General features: G+C 39.8%; 1 long non-coding RNA gene across 1 annotated transcript; it reads left to right on the forward strand.

The window, feature by feature from the left end:
* Nucleotides 1–582: 582 nt before the first annotated feature.
* Nucleotides 583–3,858, forward strand: LOC123253281. The gene is made up of 3 exons (XR_006506599.1): nt 583–639; nt 2,853–2,903; nt 3,772–3,858. It is a non-coding gene; the product is annotated as an uncharacterized LOC123253281 (long non-coding RNA).
* The last annotated feature ends 10,638 nt before the right edge of the window (nt 3,859–14,496 follow it).

Below are 14,496 nucleotides of genomic sequence, written 5' to 3' on the forward strand. Positions count from 1 at the left end.
GTCAAATTCTCTTGCCAGTCCATTGGATGTTTTTGACTTTGGTTTTTCCTTTATGGCTAATTCTATTTTATTTCCTGAAATTGAATCATCTGTGATCTATATGTTCAGTGTTCTGGCAGTTTGTATTACATATTAATAATTTGTATATATAAATTATGTTTATATGTTTGCCGATATATATTCCAAGTGTTGCATATGTATTACAATTGTACATACATATATCTATCAATCTATATATTTATTTCAGCAGGTAGGTATAGTACAGCATTGGTAATCACAAGCCTAAAGTGCACCTTCAAGCTGCCTGTGAGCCCCTGCATTATCCCAAACAGCAGAGGGAGAAAATGCTCACATTGGGTAGCTGGACAGAGGGGCAGGGCATGCGAAAAATGTCCTCAGGCACTGTGAAGAGGGGGAACGGAGCAGCTCCCCGTGCCGCCCCAGCACCTGTGCCATGATTTCGCCAACACGGGTATAGAAAGTTGGAAATGATCTGAATCTTGAAGAGGCCAGAGAAAGGTGGAGGCGGAGGTGGAGGTGAGGAGGGGCAGGATCCCAGGCATATGGGACCATCAGTGAACATGGCCAGAGTGGCCAGATGGAGGAACAGCCAGAAGACCAGCATCACTGGATGGAGGGGTAGGTGGGGGTGGGGGGACATATTTGTATTTGCGTATCAGAAGAGCTGTCATATTTCTGAAGCTGTGGTGTTCTCAGGCCTCACAACTTCATGGCAGCTTCTGAAAAGTTCTTATACTTCTGGTTTTGTAGTACTTCATCCTGTTCATTTTTCATTTTGTCAGTTTGATTTTCTGATCTCTTTTTAGCTGTTGCTGCTTCTCAGTTTTGGTAGGCCTTTTCAAAGACTTCCTTTTTAGTTCTGATTCTCATTTTGGTTTCCAACTGACCTATTTCTCTTCTCATTTTGAAGCTTCTCTCCTATTAGGGTGAGGCTCTATTGATTTTTCTACCCACTAACAATTTTTCAAATTTTGGGGTAAGAACATTCTTAAACAAACAAAAACAACCCTCACCTTCCCTCTTAGAAGCAATACTATGTATTGGTTCCAAGGTAGAAAATAAGTGAGGGCTAGGCAGTGTAGGTTGAGTGACTTGCCCAGGGTTACACAGCTAGGAAGGGGATGGGTCACATTTGAACCCAGGACCTACTGTCCCTAGGCGTGGTTCTTAATCTACTCTGCCATCTACTACCCCCACCCCACCCCAAGAACATTCTTGATTGAATACCTCAATCAGAAGTTAATGTGAAGGGGCAGCTGGGTAGCTCAGTGGATTGAGAGTCAGGCCTAGAGACAGGAGGTCCTGGGTTTAAATCTGGCCTCAGACACTTCCCAGCTGGGTGACCCTGGGCAAGTCACTTGACCCCCATTGCCCACCCTTACTAGTCTTCCACCTAGGAGCCAATACACAGAAGTTAAGAAGTTAAAAATGTTAAAAAAATAAAAATAAAAAGAAGTTAATGTGAGGGCAGCTAGGTAGCTTGGTAAAGCACCAGGCCTGGGGAAGAGAGGCCCTGGGTTCAGATTTAATCCCAGACACCACTCCCTATCTGTGAAATTGTTGGCAAGTCACTTAACCTCTCATTGTGTATAGCATGGGTGCCAAAGGTGGCATGCAGAGTGCTCTCTGTGGACACGTGGTTGCCCTCCCCACCCACCCCAGTTGGTTACTAGAAAGGCAGAGGGAGTGGAGTGAAACTGCTCCCCTCCCCCTCTCCACCATGCCTGAGGACTTTGTTTCCCATCTCCCCCTCCTCTGCACAGAAGCCTAATGGGAACACACTGGGGTTAAGTTGGCAGAGCTGGAGGGGAGTGGAGCACTTGGCCACTCCCCCTCCCCCTCTCTATACTTGTTGAGGACATTCCTTACTTCACCCTCCCCTCCACCCAGCAGCCTAATGGGAACGCTTCCTCTCTCCCCTGGGTGGAGTAAGGGGAGATGGGACATACATACCCAGCATGTAGTGGGGGGGAGGGGCACAGCATTCGGTCTGGAGGGTGGGGTGGGGACAGGGCCCAGCACTCCATCTCTAAAAGGTTTGCCATCAACTTTACTGTTTTTCTGCCTTGAAACCAATTGATTCTAAGACAGAATGTGAGGTTTAAAAAAAGAAAGTAAGAAAGAAAAGCAACAGTGAACAGGTGCACCTGAATACCAGCTTGAATCAATTAGAATCATTGAATGAGAAACATGCACATATCCTGAGGAATTTGTATAAAGGGAGGCCCTACGGCAGAAGCAATGAAAGCAGAAAAGAGTGCAGAGAAGAGTATGGAACTGAGCTGAGGGGAAGAAAAAAAGAAGGAGGGCCTGGGTTTTGGCAGAAAATAGAAATACTCATGAGGGTCATATGCTCAGTAGGTCTGCAGGAGCAGAGGACCAGGACTGAGGCCACCCATGTAACTACCCGCCCTAAATCAGCCAAAGGCCTAATGCAAGTCACAAGAAAAGGGCTCTTCCTTCTTTCCAATCTTCTTTCGCAGTCCTCTCTACTAGTAATGCATACAAGGTTCGGAGAATGCTTTGAATGTATTTATTTTGCTTTTGTTGGGCTTCATCCTGTTTGGTTTTTATTTTGTTGAGTGCATTTTCTGATCTTCTCTTAGTAATAAGGCTTTATCGATTTTGTTCGGTTTCTTCACAGAATTGGATTTTAGGTTTTCGTCTCATTTCCATGGTTTTGGGGTTTTCCAATTGATCTGTTTCTTCTGTAATTTTTAATTGACCTTCTTTTTTCTTAATTTAAGTCTGTGTTTTGGTTGAGTTCCTAATTTTTAAAGGCAAATTCAGTTGACACTCTCCTTCTTTACTTTGTTAATATTTACTTTCAGGGATCAAACTTTTACCCTGAGGAGTGATTTAGCTTCAATCCAGGAATTTGGGTAAGTTGCTTCATTATTACTGTTATCTTTTGTAGAATTATGGCTGGTTTTATGATTTGTTCTTGGACCCATTTGTAATAAATAACAAGTGGGATGTCCATAGTCACTCTCCATTTGGTTCTGGGCCTTTTGTTTCTATTATCTGGACCGATTTCTACTGTATCGTGTTACAGTCTGCAAAGACATCCCCTGTTTCCTCTTTCTGCCTTTTAACATTTATTTTCATTCTATCTGTGCCTTAAAAATCCCTCCTCGATTTCTGTCGAAGGTTCAGTTAGTGGTCCCCTTTAGAAGCTGGGATTCGTTTTTTCTGGCAGTTTTTCTGTTCAATTGACTATTTCCCTTTGGTCTCTCTATTAGATTTGGCCAAATCCAAGAGAGGTTCATTACAGTCTCTTCCTAATATTGTGCTGCTCTCAATATCTTTGTGTGGTTCGGTTAATGTTTCCTTTTTGAAGGTAGCTTTTAGAGCAGGGAAGTTCAATATCCATATTGACTTGCTGTCTTTGACTCCTTCCACCAGTGACAGCCTCGTTTGTCTCTATGTTTTGAATGTTTTCTCTTTAGTAGAGCATGGCTGTGTACATTTCCATTTGGGGAAATTCTTTGTGGCATAGTGGTGCTAATTGTTCTTCCAGATGGTGATGATTCTTCCAGGAGTCCATCAGCAGCAGTTTTTGTCTTTGGTTTTTCCTTTACAGCTAGTTTGATTTCATTCTCTGAGACTGAGCCAACTTCCGATCGTTTGGTGTTCTGTCGCTTTGTACTAGATACTATGAATTTGCAAATATATTGTGGTTTTCTCTCTATCCCAATTTTGGGAAAATATTTTACAATTGTATATACACATTTCCGTATCATTGTCTAGGCATATATCTAGAGGTCTAGAAGAGATCTGAATCTTGCTGGAAGCCAGAGAATGATGGAGGTGGTGGTGGTGGTGGTGGAGGTGTGGTGGGGCAAGATCTCCGGCACGTGGGACCAACAGTCCCCAAACGGCCAGAGTTGTGGTGAGATGGAGAGTTCTATGGGAGGAACAGCCAGCCAGCAGCACTGGATTGTAGGGTAGGTGGAGTATATTTGTATTTGCATATTATAGAGCTATGCCATATTTCCGAAGCCCTCGTGTTCTCAGGGTGATTGGCTTATAGCTTTGTGACAGCTTTTGAAAATCGCTTTTATTTCAGGTTATTTGGTGATTCATCCTGTTCCTTTTTTTGGTCTTGTTGGGTGAAATTTCTGATCTGTTCTTAGGGATGAAGGTTTATCAGTTTCCTTAGGCCTTTTCAGAGAATTCACTTTTCTGTTGCTCATTTAGAAAGTCATTTTGCTTTCCAATTGACCTCTTTCTCTTCTAATTTTGAAGTTTTTCTCCTGTAAAGGTGGGGGCTCTCTATTGACTATTCTACCCACTTACAATTTCTCACATTTGGGGGCAAGAACATTCTTGATTGAAACTCCTAATCAGAAGTAAGTGGGAACAGGTGGAGGACCTGTGAATCAGTTAAAGTAACCCAGGGAGAGAGATGCGCATGCCCAGAGGAATTTCTGTATAAGGAAGGTGATGCCAGGGAAGCAAATGCAAATTCTGGAGGTTTGGAGTAGAGAGGAGGGAGGATAATGCTTGGGCTGGGGCTGAAAAACAAATAGTGATGAAGGGTGTATGCTCGACAGGGATCCAGGAGCAGAGGACTATGGCTGAGGCCACCTTCCCTAAACCCAACACAGGGATTGATCCGAGTCACAAGAAAAGGTATGTCCTATTGCCAGTTGTTTCTCTCCGGCTCTTAGGAGACTCTGTGGTGTGTTGAGTAGCCCAAATTTTATTCAAAAGATAAAGAGTCTGCGGGTAACTTTGAGGTTAGAAGTTTCATAACTGGAAAGCAAAAGAAATTATGACTGTCTGGAGTGGGAATTTGGGGGGGTCTTGATATAGCAAGATGCACCCCCTTTAATGGCTCAAATAATCCCAGAGGCCAGGATAAGCTGCAGACAGATATGGCTCTATCCCTTATTGAGCAAAGGATGGGGCATTGCTCTTGAGTCAGAGACCCAAAGCTACAGGGGAACTCCCCAATTTACAGGAAACCAACACGGTACCCTCCACCTGTGCAAAAGAGCACCAATTTTAAAGGTCTGTGGGAAAGACTGGGAAGGATAAGGGTAAAGGGAGAGCAAAGCTGTATCTAATTAAGCTAATGATGCAAACTTAACCTCTACAGGGATATTGATCTAATATAGTGGTGGGCCAACTTTTTAAAGAGGGGGCCAAAGGAAAGGAATGCTCCTCTGTCAGTCTGTTTCCAAGGCAGCTCTTTCGAAGTTTCTTTGGATTGTATCCTACTCGTTGTATTTGTCAGATTAGGAATAATGTCACCTAGTGGGATAGAACATTTCAGGGGGCCGCATCTGGCCCATGAGCCATAGTTTGCCCATCACTGATCTAATACATTGAGAATAATATGCTAATTTTCACTCCATACATAACCAAGCAAACATCAATTTAACACTGAAGAGGAGGGAACCATATGAGAAAACAAATGTAACATTTATTACGTGCCAGGCGCTGGGTTATACACAGAATGTGAAAAGAAAGCTTAAAAATTAAGTCAGTGGTTTTTTTTTAAGTGTTTACTCTAATGGGACAGAGAACATACAAATAACTGTCTACATGGGAAGATAAATAGAATACAAATGAGAGATAATCCCAGGAAGAAAGCACTAGTAGAGGGGTAGTGGGGAGAGGAGTGAAACTTTAAAAGCCCTTTAAAAGAATAATGGGGGGGGGCAGCTGGGTAGCTCAGTAGCTCAGTGGAGTAAGAGTCAGGCCTAGAGACAGGAGGTCCTAGGTTCAAACCCGGCCTCAGCCACTTCCCAGCTGTGTGACCCTGGGCAAGTCACTTGACCCCCATTGCCCACCCTTACCAATCTTCCATCTATAAGACAATACACCGAAGTACAAGGGTTTAAAAAAAAAAAGAAGAAGAATGGGATGGGATCTGAAACTAAGAGGTGGAGGTGAGGAGGGAGAGGATTACAGGCATGTGGGACCAGCAGTGAAAATGGCCAGTGGTCAGATGGAAAATCTTGCATTAGGAATAGCCAGGCAGCCAGCATCAATGGCTGTAGGTAGAGTTTCTATTAGTGTGTGGAGATGCCATATTGGTAAAACCCTTGTGTCCTAGGTTTTGTTGGCTCCACACTGCATGATAGGTTCTGAAAGTTCCTTATTTTTCTTGCCTTTGTTGTGATTTCGCCATGTTTCATTTTGTTGTTGTTGATTTGCTTTTCTGACTTCATCTTGGGGCTAAAGGATGATCAGTTTTTGATAGGCCTTTTCAAACAATTGGCTTTTGATTCTCCTCATTGGTGTAGCCTTTTTAGTTTCCAATTGATTAATTTCTCCTCCAGTTTTAAAAACCCTTTTTTTTAACACTATCCACATTCAGAGGAAGAACTGTGGGAGTAGAAACACAGAAGAAAAACAACTGCCTGAACACATGGGTTGATGGGGATACTATTGGGGATGTAGACACTAAACAATCATCTTAGTACAACTATCAATAATATGGAAATAGGTCTTGATCAATGATACATGTAAAACCCAGTAGCATGTTGGCTATGGGGGGGTTTGGGGGAGAGGGAAAGAACATGAATCATGTAACCATGGGAAAATATTCTAAATAAAATTCCTTTCTTTTTAACTCATTCTCAATTTGGTTTTGGTTGTGCATGTCTAATTTTTCAAATGCCTATTGATTTTCTGATCTTCTAACTTTCTGTTTTATTAATATTTGTTTTTAGAGATCAGACTTTCTCCTGAGGACTGTTTAATGGTATCAGAGGAATTTTGGTAAGTTGCTTTGGTATTTTTAGTATTTTTATATCTCAGAAAATTGAAACTAGTTTTATGATTCTTTCTTAGATCCCCTTATTAATCCATATTCCCCCCTTAGTTTCCCCTTCTGTTAGGTTTGTCCAAATCCATGAGAGGTTCATTTCAGTCTCTTACTCTTATCATGCTGTGATTGAAGAATGCCAGAGTATGGTGGAGGTGGAGGTGGAGGTGTGGTGGGCCAGGATCCCAGGAATGTGAGACCAACCACTAAAATGACCAAATGGAGGATCCTGTATAAGAAATAGCCAGAAGGCTAGCATCACTGGATGGCAGAGTAGGTGGAATAATTGTATTAGTACATTGTGGAGATGTCTCATATTTGTAAAAACACTTGTGTCCTAGGTTTTGTTGGCTCCACACTGCATGATAGGTTCTGAAAGTTCCTTATTTTTCTTGACTTTGTTGCAATTTTGTCATGTTTCCTTTTGTTGTTGTTGATTTGCTTTTCTGACTTCATCTTAGGGCTAAAGGATTATCAGTTTTTGATAGTCCTTTTCAAACAATTGGCTTTTGATTCTCCTTCTCATTGGTGTAGCCTTTTTGGTTTCCAATTGGTTGATTCTCTTTTAATATTGAATATTCCTTCTTTTTAAGTCATTCTAAGAATGGTTTTGGTTGGGTATCTAATTTTTAAAATGCATTTTCAATTTCTCCTTTTCTTTTTTATTAATTTTTCTTTAGCAAGCAGAGTTTCCTCTGAGGATTGCTTTAATGTTATCATAGGAATTTCAGTATGGTTATTATTATTATTATTATTTCTGGCTAATTATAACTGGTTTTTTAAATTCTTGGATCCATTTGTTATTTGGATTTTCAGTAGTAACTTTCCACTGGGCACATGCCTTTTTGTTGTATTGCCTAGACATTCTTTCTGTATTGTGTTGTAGTCTGTTGGGACCCTGTTTCCTCTTTCTGCCTCTTGATATTTATTTTTGACATCCCTGTGTCTTAACCATCTCAGGTCAAGTTTTATAAAACATTTGTGTACTGAGGATATGTGTAATCTTTAGTGCTCTTATATAGAAGCTGGTTTTAAGTTTTCTAGAAGGTTCAGTTCCATATATTTTAAATTTTGTTTGTCTTTCTATTAGGTTTGCCCATTCCAAGGGGTATACAGTACTATCTCTAGCTATGATTGTGCTTCTATCAATGTCTTCCTGCAATTCAATTATTTTTCCTTATTTCATTGAGATGTTATAGCATTTAGAGCTCAGAATTGAATATTGATTAGTGGTTTGCTTTATTTGATTCCTTTACCTTAAGATGATTTCCTCACTTGTATTGTGAATATTTTTTCTGGAGTACAGCTTTGTTGTATATATTTCAACTTTTGAAACTATTGTGTGTTGGCTGAAATTTCAGGTAAAATTTCAGGTAAAACTGTAGACAGAATTCTCCTCCAAACCCATCAAAAACTTGTCTTTGAGGTTTGTTCTTTTTTTTTACGTCTCATTCTTTTTCCTTTCCTAAGATTGAATCATCTTTGATCTATATTTGGTGTTCTTTCACTTTATATTACATGTTACTAATATATATATATTTACATATATTATAGTGTATGTGTATATATCTCATTTGTGGGTATGTATATATTACAACTATATCTACCCACACATGTATTTATCTATCCTTTTATGCTTAGAAGATGGGAGATGATCTGAATCTTGCAGTAAGCCAGGGAATTCAGGAAGTACATGTGAGTAGAAAGAGCATCTTACCTATGTGGGACCAACTGTGAAAATTTCCCGAATTATGAGATGGACCATCCTTTGTAAGAAACATCAAGAAAGCCATTGTCACGGGATTGTAGAATTGGCCATGAGAAGTAAGATATTAGAAAGTGGACTGTTAGCAAGGGCCCGGGTGGTGAAAGTCTTTAGGCATCTAGATGACAGAGCAGATACAACACTGCACCTGGAGACAACAAGGCCAAAGTTCAAATCCATCCTCAGACACTTATTAGTGTGATCTTGGATAGAACACTTCAACTCTTCCTCCGTTTCCTCATCTGTCAAATTGGGATAGTAATAGCACTTATCGTTTTTGTGAAGATGAAATGAGATATTCGTAACTTGCTTTATGAACATGAAAGTGTAATATATAAGTGGTTTATGATTATATTTGATCTTATAGGTAAAGGGATCCAGTGGAATGTGGCCTAGTCAAATGTGCTCTTTAGGAATGTCAGTGTGACAACTCAATGAAGGATGTAACAATGGGGAGAGACTTGAAATTGGGAAAATATGGAGAAATTAGTGCTCTAGTCCAAGTCGTGTGGTAGTGAGGGGTTTCTCTAGAGTGGCAGCTATGTGAGTGGAGAGATATTGTGGAGGTAGAAAGGATAGGACCTGCCAACACATTGGCAATATGGGAATAGTGAGGAGGATTGAACAGTTAAGGATAACACAGAAGTTGGTTGCTTCAGGGTCTGGGAGACTGTAATAGGGAACTTGGGAAGGGGAAGGAACTAGATGAGTTCAATGTTGAATATATTTATTGGATACCTGGTTTGGAATGTTCAATAGGCATTTGATAATGCAAGATAGGAGTTCTGGAGAGATTAGGCCTGGAAAAACAGATCACAGGCTAATCAGTATAGAGAGGATAATTGATTCCATAGGATTTGACATCATCACCAAATGAGATTGTATAGAGGGAGAAAAGAAGAGAGCTCAGGACAGAGCATTGTAGGATGCAGATGACTAGTGGGCATACAACTCCTGAGAAGTTTAAAGAGAAGAAACAAGTGGAAAAGTCATATAGATCGTAGTAAAACCAGGGGAAAACTGTCAAGAAAACCTGGTGAGAAGAGAATGTTAAAGAGAAGAGGATGATCAAGTAGTCTGAAAGCCTGCAGAGAACTCAAAATGTATGAGGACTATGAGAAGGCCATTAGATTTGGCAATGAAGAGATCACTGGAAACTTTTAAAGAGAATAGTTTTTGTTGAAATAGAGGTCAAAAGTCAAATAGTAGGAAAATAAAAAATGGAGGGAGTGGAAAAATGTGGAAGAACAGATAGTAGATGTATTTCCCAGGGAGTTTAGTGACAAAAAGATACAGGATGATAGGCATAAATTAGGAGACATAAAAGGTAGAAAGGAACCACAGTGGCAGAGATATGGGCATGGAATCTTATAGACTGAAAGAGATGGTTGAATGGAAGGAGCACCCTGAACTGAAAAGAATGAATGGATTGATAGAGCTAATGAGTGGGACAAGACTGGATGGAGAGCGCCTGGATAGCCTGAGGGATGAAGAGAGCAGAACAGGTGAAGCCCTAGATAGGGATGCCAATAGAGATATGGACATTGAGAGACTGAATGTAGCAAGTGGAGATTTGTGCATGGAAAGGTGAGATTGTCAGAGATGGATGAAATGAATGGATGAATAAATGAAGCTCCTGTGCTTGGTTGTCCGAATAAAAGAAGAGAGGGAAGAGCCTGGGGGGAGCAGAGCTAAGGAATTTAAGAGAGTGGTCCAAGGACAGGTAAATGAATGGAAAGAATGAAACTCCTGAGGTATCTGAACGTAGAAACAGAAAAACAGTTTTTAAAAAAGGGAATAGGATGCATTGAGGCAGAAATGATAGCACAGTGAGTCCTGAAAAGAGGGAGGCATGTGAAAGGAGGGAGGGCCCTGAGTTGAAAGTTTTGGTAAGCTGAATCAGTGAGAGATGGGTAAATGGTGTGTAGTTGGAGGTATGTAAAAGGTCAAGGGAGACATGACAGTGAAGTGGATATGTGGAGAGATGGAGATAGTAAGGCAGGGTAAGACAAATGGAAAGAATTAGTCCTTGAGAGTGAATTATAGAAGAAAAGCCATGGATTTTTCACAAGGAGTGATTGAGAAAGGGATAATCAGATGAATACTAATAAAGGAGAGATGAATACTACAAGATGAGAGTCTTGTTTTTGGAGCAAAATAGAGGGAAACCTGGGGGTGAAGAGACTTAGAGCTTTGGCAATGGAGCATTTTAGAAGAAGAGAGAAAGAGAAGTCACTGAGTCAGAAATGCAAAAACCATAATGTAAACGCTTGAGGAAAAATAAGAGGCTGAGAGATAGGTGGGAAGTGAGTCCAGGAACAAGAGATTTGTAATGTAAGAGAGAGCTGGAATGATCAATTACTGAAGAAAAGGGATGACTCAGTGCAAAGTATTTGAAAAGAGTAAAAAAAAAAAAAGGAAAATACAAGGTAAGATGGAGCCCAGTAGGCTGAAATGAAGACATACAGTCAGAACAGAAGACACGATTCAATGGCAGGGGCAGCCCAGATGTGAAGAGATCAGTGGTTGGATAGAGTTAGTGGGTGATAAATGGTGAGGGTGTGATTAGTTGAATGGATGAAGAAAAGGAGAAAATGAATTCAAAGGGGCAGATAGAAGGAGAGACATAGTCATTGCGAGAAGAATTCAGAGAATGGAGGTTTGTGCTTGGTGAAGTTGAAAAAATTAGAGATTGATGATTGGAGAAATTGTCGAGTAGAACAAGGGAGGGAGAGACATGTGGATGGAGAGTTCAATAAAAGAAGTGTATTGTATGAGAGAGCTTGATTACCAGGTAGAATGAATGGGGGGAAAAAGAAAAAAGCATGAGAAATGTATATTCATTTGTAGAAGCAAAAATTAAGGGACATAGAAGGTAGAAAGGAACCACAGTGGCAGAGATGTGGGCATAAGAACGCCTGGACTGAAAGAGATGGTTGAATGGAAGGAGCACCCTGAACTGAAAAGAATGAATGGATTGATAGAGCTAATGAGTGGGACAAGACTGGATGGAGAGCGCCTGGATAGCCTGAGGGATGATGAGAAGGGGACAGCTGAATCACTAGATAGGGATGCCAGAAGAGACATGGACAATGAGAGACTGAATTTTTGTGCATGGAGAAGGCGAGATTGTCAGAGATGGATGGAAGGAAAAATCAAGCAGCTGTGCTTGGCGGCCTGAATGGAAGAAGAAAGAGAGGAAGTTGAGGGAGCAGAGTCCACTAAGAGGTAGGAAAAGTAAGAGAGGCCAAATAACAGTTAAATGAATGGAAAGGATGATGCTCTGTGAGATGTCTAAATGTAGATAAAAATAATGTTAATAAGAAGGTGGATAGGATTCAGTGAGGCAGAATTGAGTCCACAAGGAGGCTTCAACATGTTTAGGTCATTTAATGAAGGAAATGCCTCGGGTTAGGAGACCTAATCTTTGGGAAATAGCATACATAGGAGACCAAGGAAAGTACATACAGATCAAATGGAAAAATACAGAGATGAAGAGAGACAGATGTAAAAGACAAGGTACTGAAAGAATAATCAAGAAGGAAGGAAGGAAGGAAAAGGAAACAGTTTATGAGAGATGGAAGGGGCTAGATGTTAGCTAGCTAGCTAGATGGATAGATAGATAGATAGATGATGGGATGGTAGTCAGAGAAACTGACAGATGGATAGATTGATGGATAGAAAGATACATAGACAAACAGAGATGGATGGATAGACACATGAATGGATGGATAGATAGTTTGATGCATACAGACAGACAAAGATAGACAAAGAGACAGAAAGAGAGAAAGAAAGATTGGTAGATGGAGAGATGAATGTACAGATAGTTGGATGCACAAATAGATCAGTGGGTAGATAGATACATATATACATGAAAACATATGCATAGTCAAATAAACCGAAAGAAAGTTAGAAAAAGACAGAAAGAAAGATGGAGAGGAAGAGAGAATGGTAGAAAGTGAGATATAGAGAGATGAATAGATAGGTAGATTGGTAGAGAAATAGATAGAGACAGATAGATAGAGGGACATTCAGGTAGATGGATAGCTAGATAGATAGAGACAGAAAAACAGACAGAGATGGATGCAGAGATAGAATGATGGATGGATAGACAGATATACAGATATATACATAGGGAAATAAATGCAGACAGATAGATGTGTAGATAGAGACACACACAAATACACAGATAGGTAAGTAGATAGACAGACAAGTGGATGGATAGAAATATGGATGGATAAATATATAGCTAGATAGGATGATAGATGACAGGGACAGAGAAACTGACAGATGGATAAATAAAGGAAAAACACAGACAGACAGGAATGGGCATACAGATAGTTGGATGCACAAATAGATCGACAGATAAATGGATGGATGGATAGATCCATAATACTTGCATGCATGCATACATACATACATACATAGACAAACAAGCAGAAGGAAAGTTAGAAAAAGAGACAGAAAGAAAGGGAAAGATTGGTAGAAAGAAAGTGAGATATAAAGATGGAATAATAGATAGAAAGATGGATGGATAGATAGATGACAGGAAGACAGACTCACAGACAGAGAACAGTAAGTTAGATGAGTGGATAGAATGACACAGACAGAGATGGATAGATGGACAGATAGACAGATAGATGGATGGATGGAAGCTGAGAAACAGACGAGAGATAGATGCAGAGATAGAATGATGGAGGTATAGATATATAGAAACATGCATACATACATACATAGAGAAATAGATACAGAGAGATAGAGACACACAGACAGATACACTGATACATAGATAGACAGAGAGACAGACAAACTGGGGAGGGATGTACAAATAGATCAATGGATAGATAAATGGATGGATGGATACATCCATGTATACATACAAACACACATAGGCAAACAGAAAGTTAGAAAAAGAGACAGAAAGAAAGAGAAATTGGCAGAAAGAAAGTGATATATAAAGAGGGAAATATAGATAGATGATAGGAAGATTGGCAGAGACAGAGAAACAGTCTGATAGATGAATAGATAGATACATGGACGGATGTATATACATAGAGAGATAGATTCATACATACATACAAACAAAGAGAGAAACAGAAAGATGGACAGAAAGAAAAGAAGATAGAAAGAGAGGACTGGTAGAAAGAAAAAGAAATAAAGAGATAGATGAATATATTCATATTGATATATAGATGATAGGAAGACAGATGGACAGGGATAGAGAAACAGACAGAGAGATGGATGGATAGATAGAGAGAACAATAGATACATACATAGATGGATGGATGGATAGATACAAGTATAAATATATACATATATAGAAAAATAGATATATATGGATAAATAGACAGACACACAGACAGATATGCAGAGAGAGAGACCAACAGATATGTAGATGGAGAGAGACAGAGAGACAGACATACAGATAGTTGGATACACAAATATATGGACGTATAGATGGATGGATACATACATGCATACATAGATAAACAGAAAATTAGAGACAGAAAAAGTGAGAGATCGATAGAAAAAATAGATATAAAGATAGGTGAATAGATAGATACAGAAAAGAGATGGATAGATAGATAGACAGAGCAATAGATAGATGGATGGATAGATGTGTAGATACATAAATACGTATGTGGAGAAATAGATAGACGGATGCATAGATAAATAGATACACAGACAGACAAATAGATGGACAGACAGAGAGATGGAGGTTTAGCTAGTTGGATGCACAAATAGATGGACATAAAGATGGATGGATGGAGAGATGTATACATATATGCATGCATGCATACATACATACACAAACAGACAGTTAGACAAAGAGACAGACATGTAGAAAGAAAGAGATTGCTAGAAAGAGAAATAGATATAAAGATAGATGCATAGATAGGCACACAGACAGATAACTAGATAGACTGAC

This window comes from Gracilinanus agilis, chromosome X (assembly GCF_016433145.1).
Source record: "Gracilinanus agilis isolate LMUSP501 chromosome X, AgileGrace, whole genome shotgun sequence".
Classification (NCBI taxonomy): domain Eukaryota; kingdom Metazoa; phylum Chordata; class Mammalia; order Didelphimorphia; family Didelphidae; genus Gracilinanus; species Gracilinanus agilis.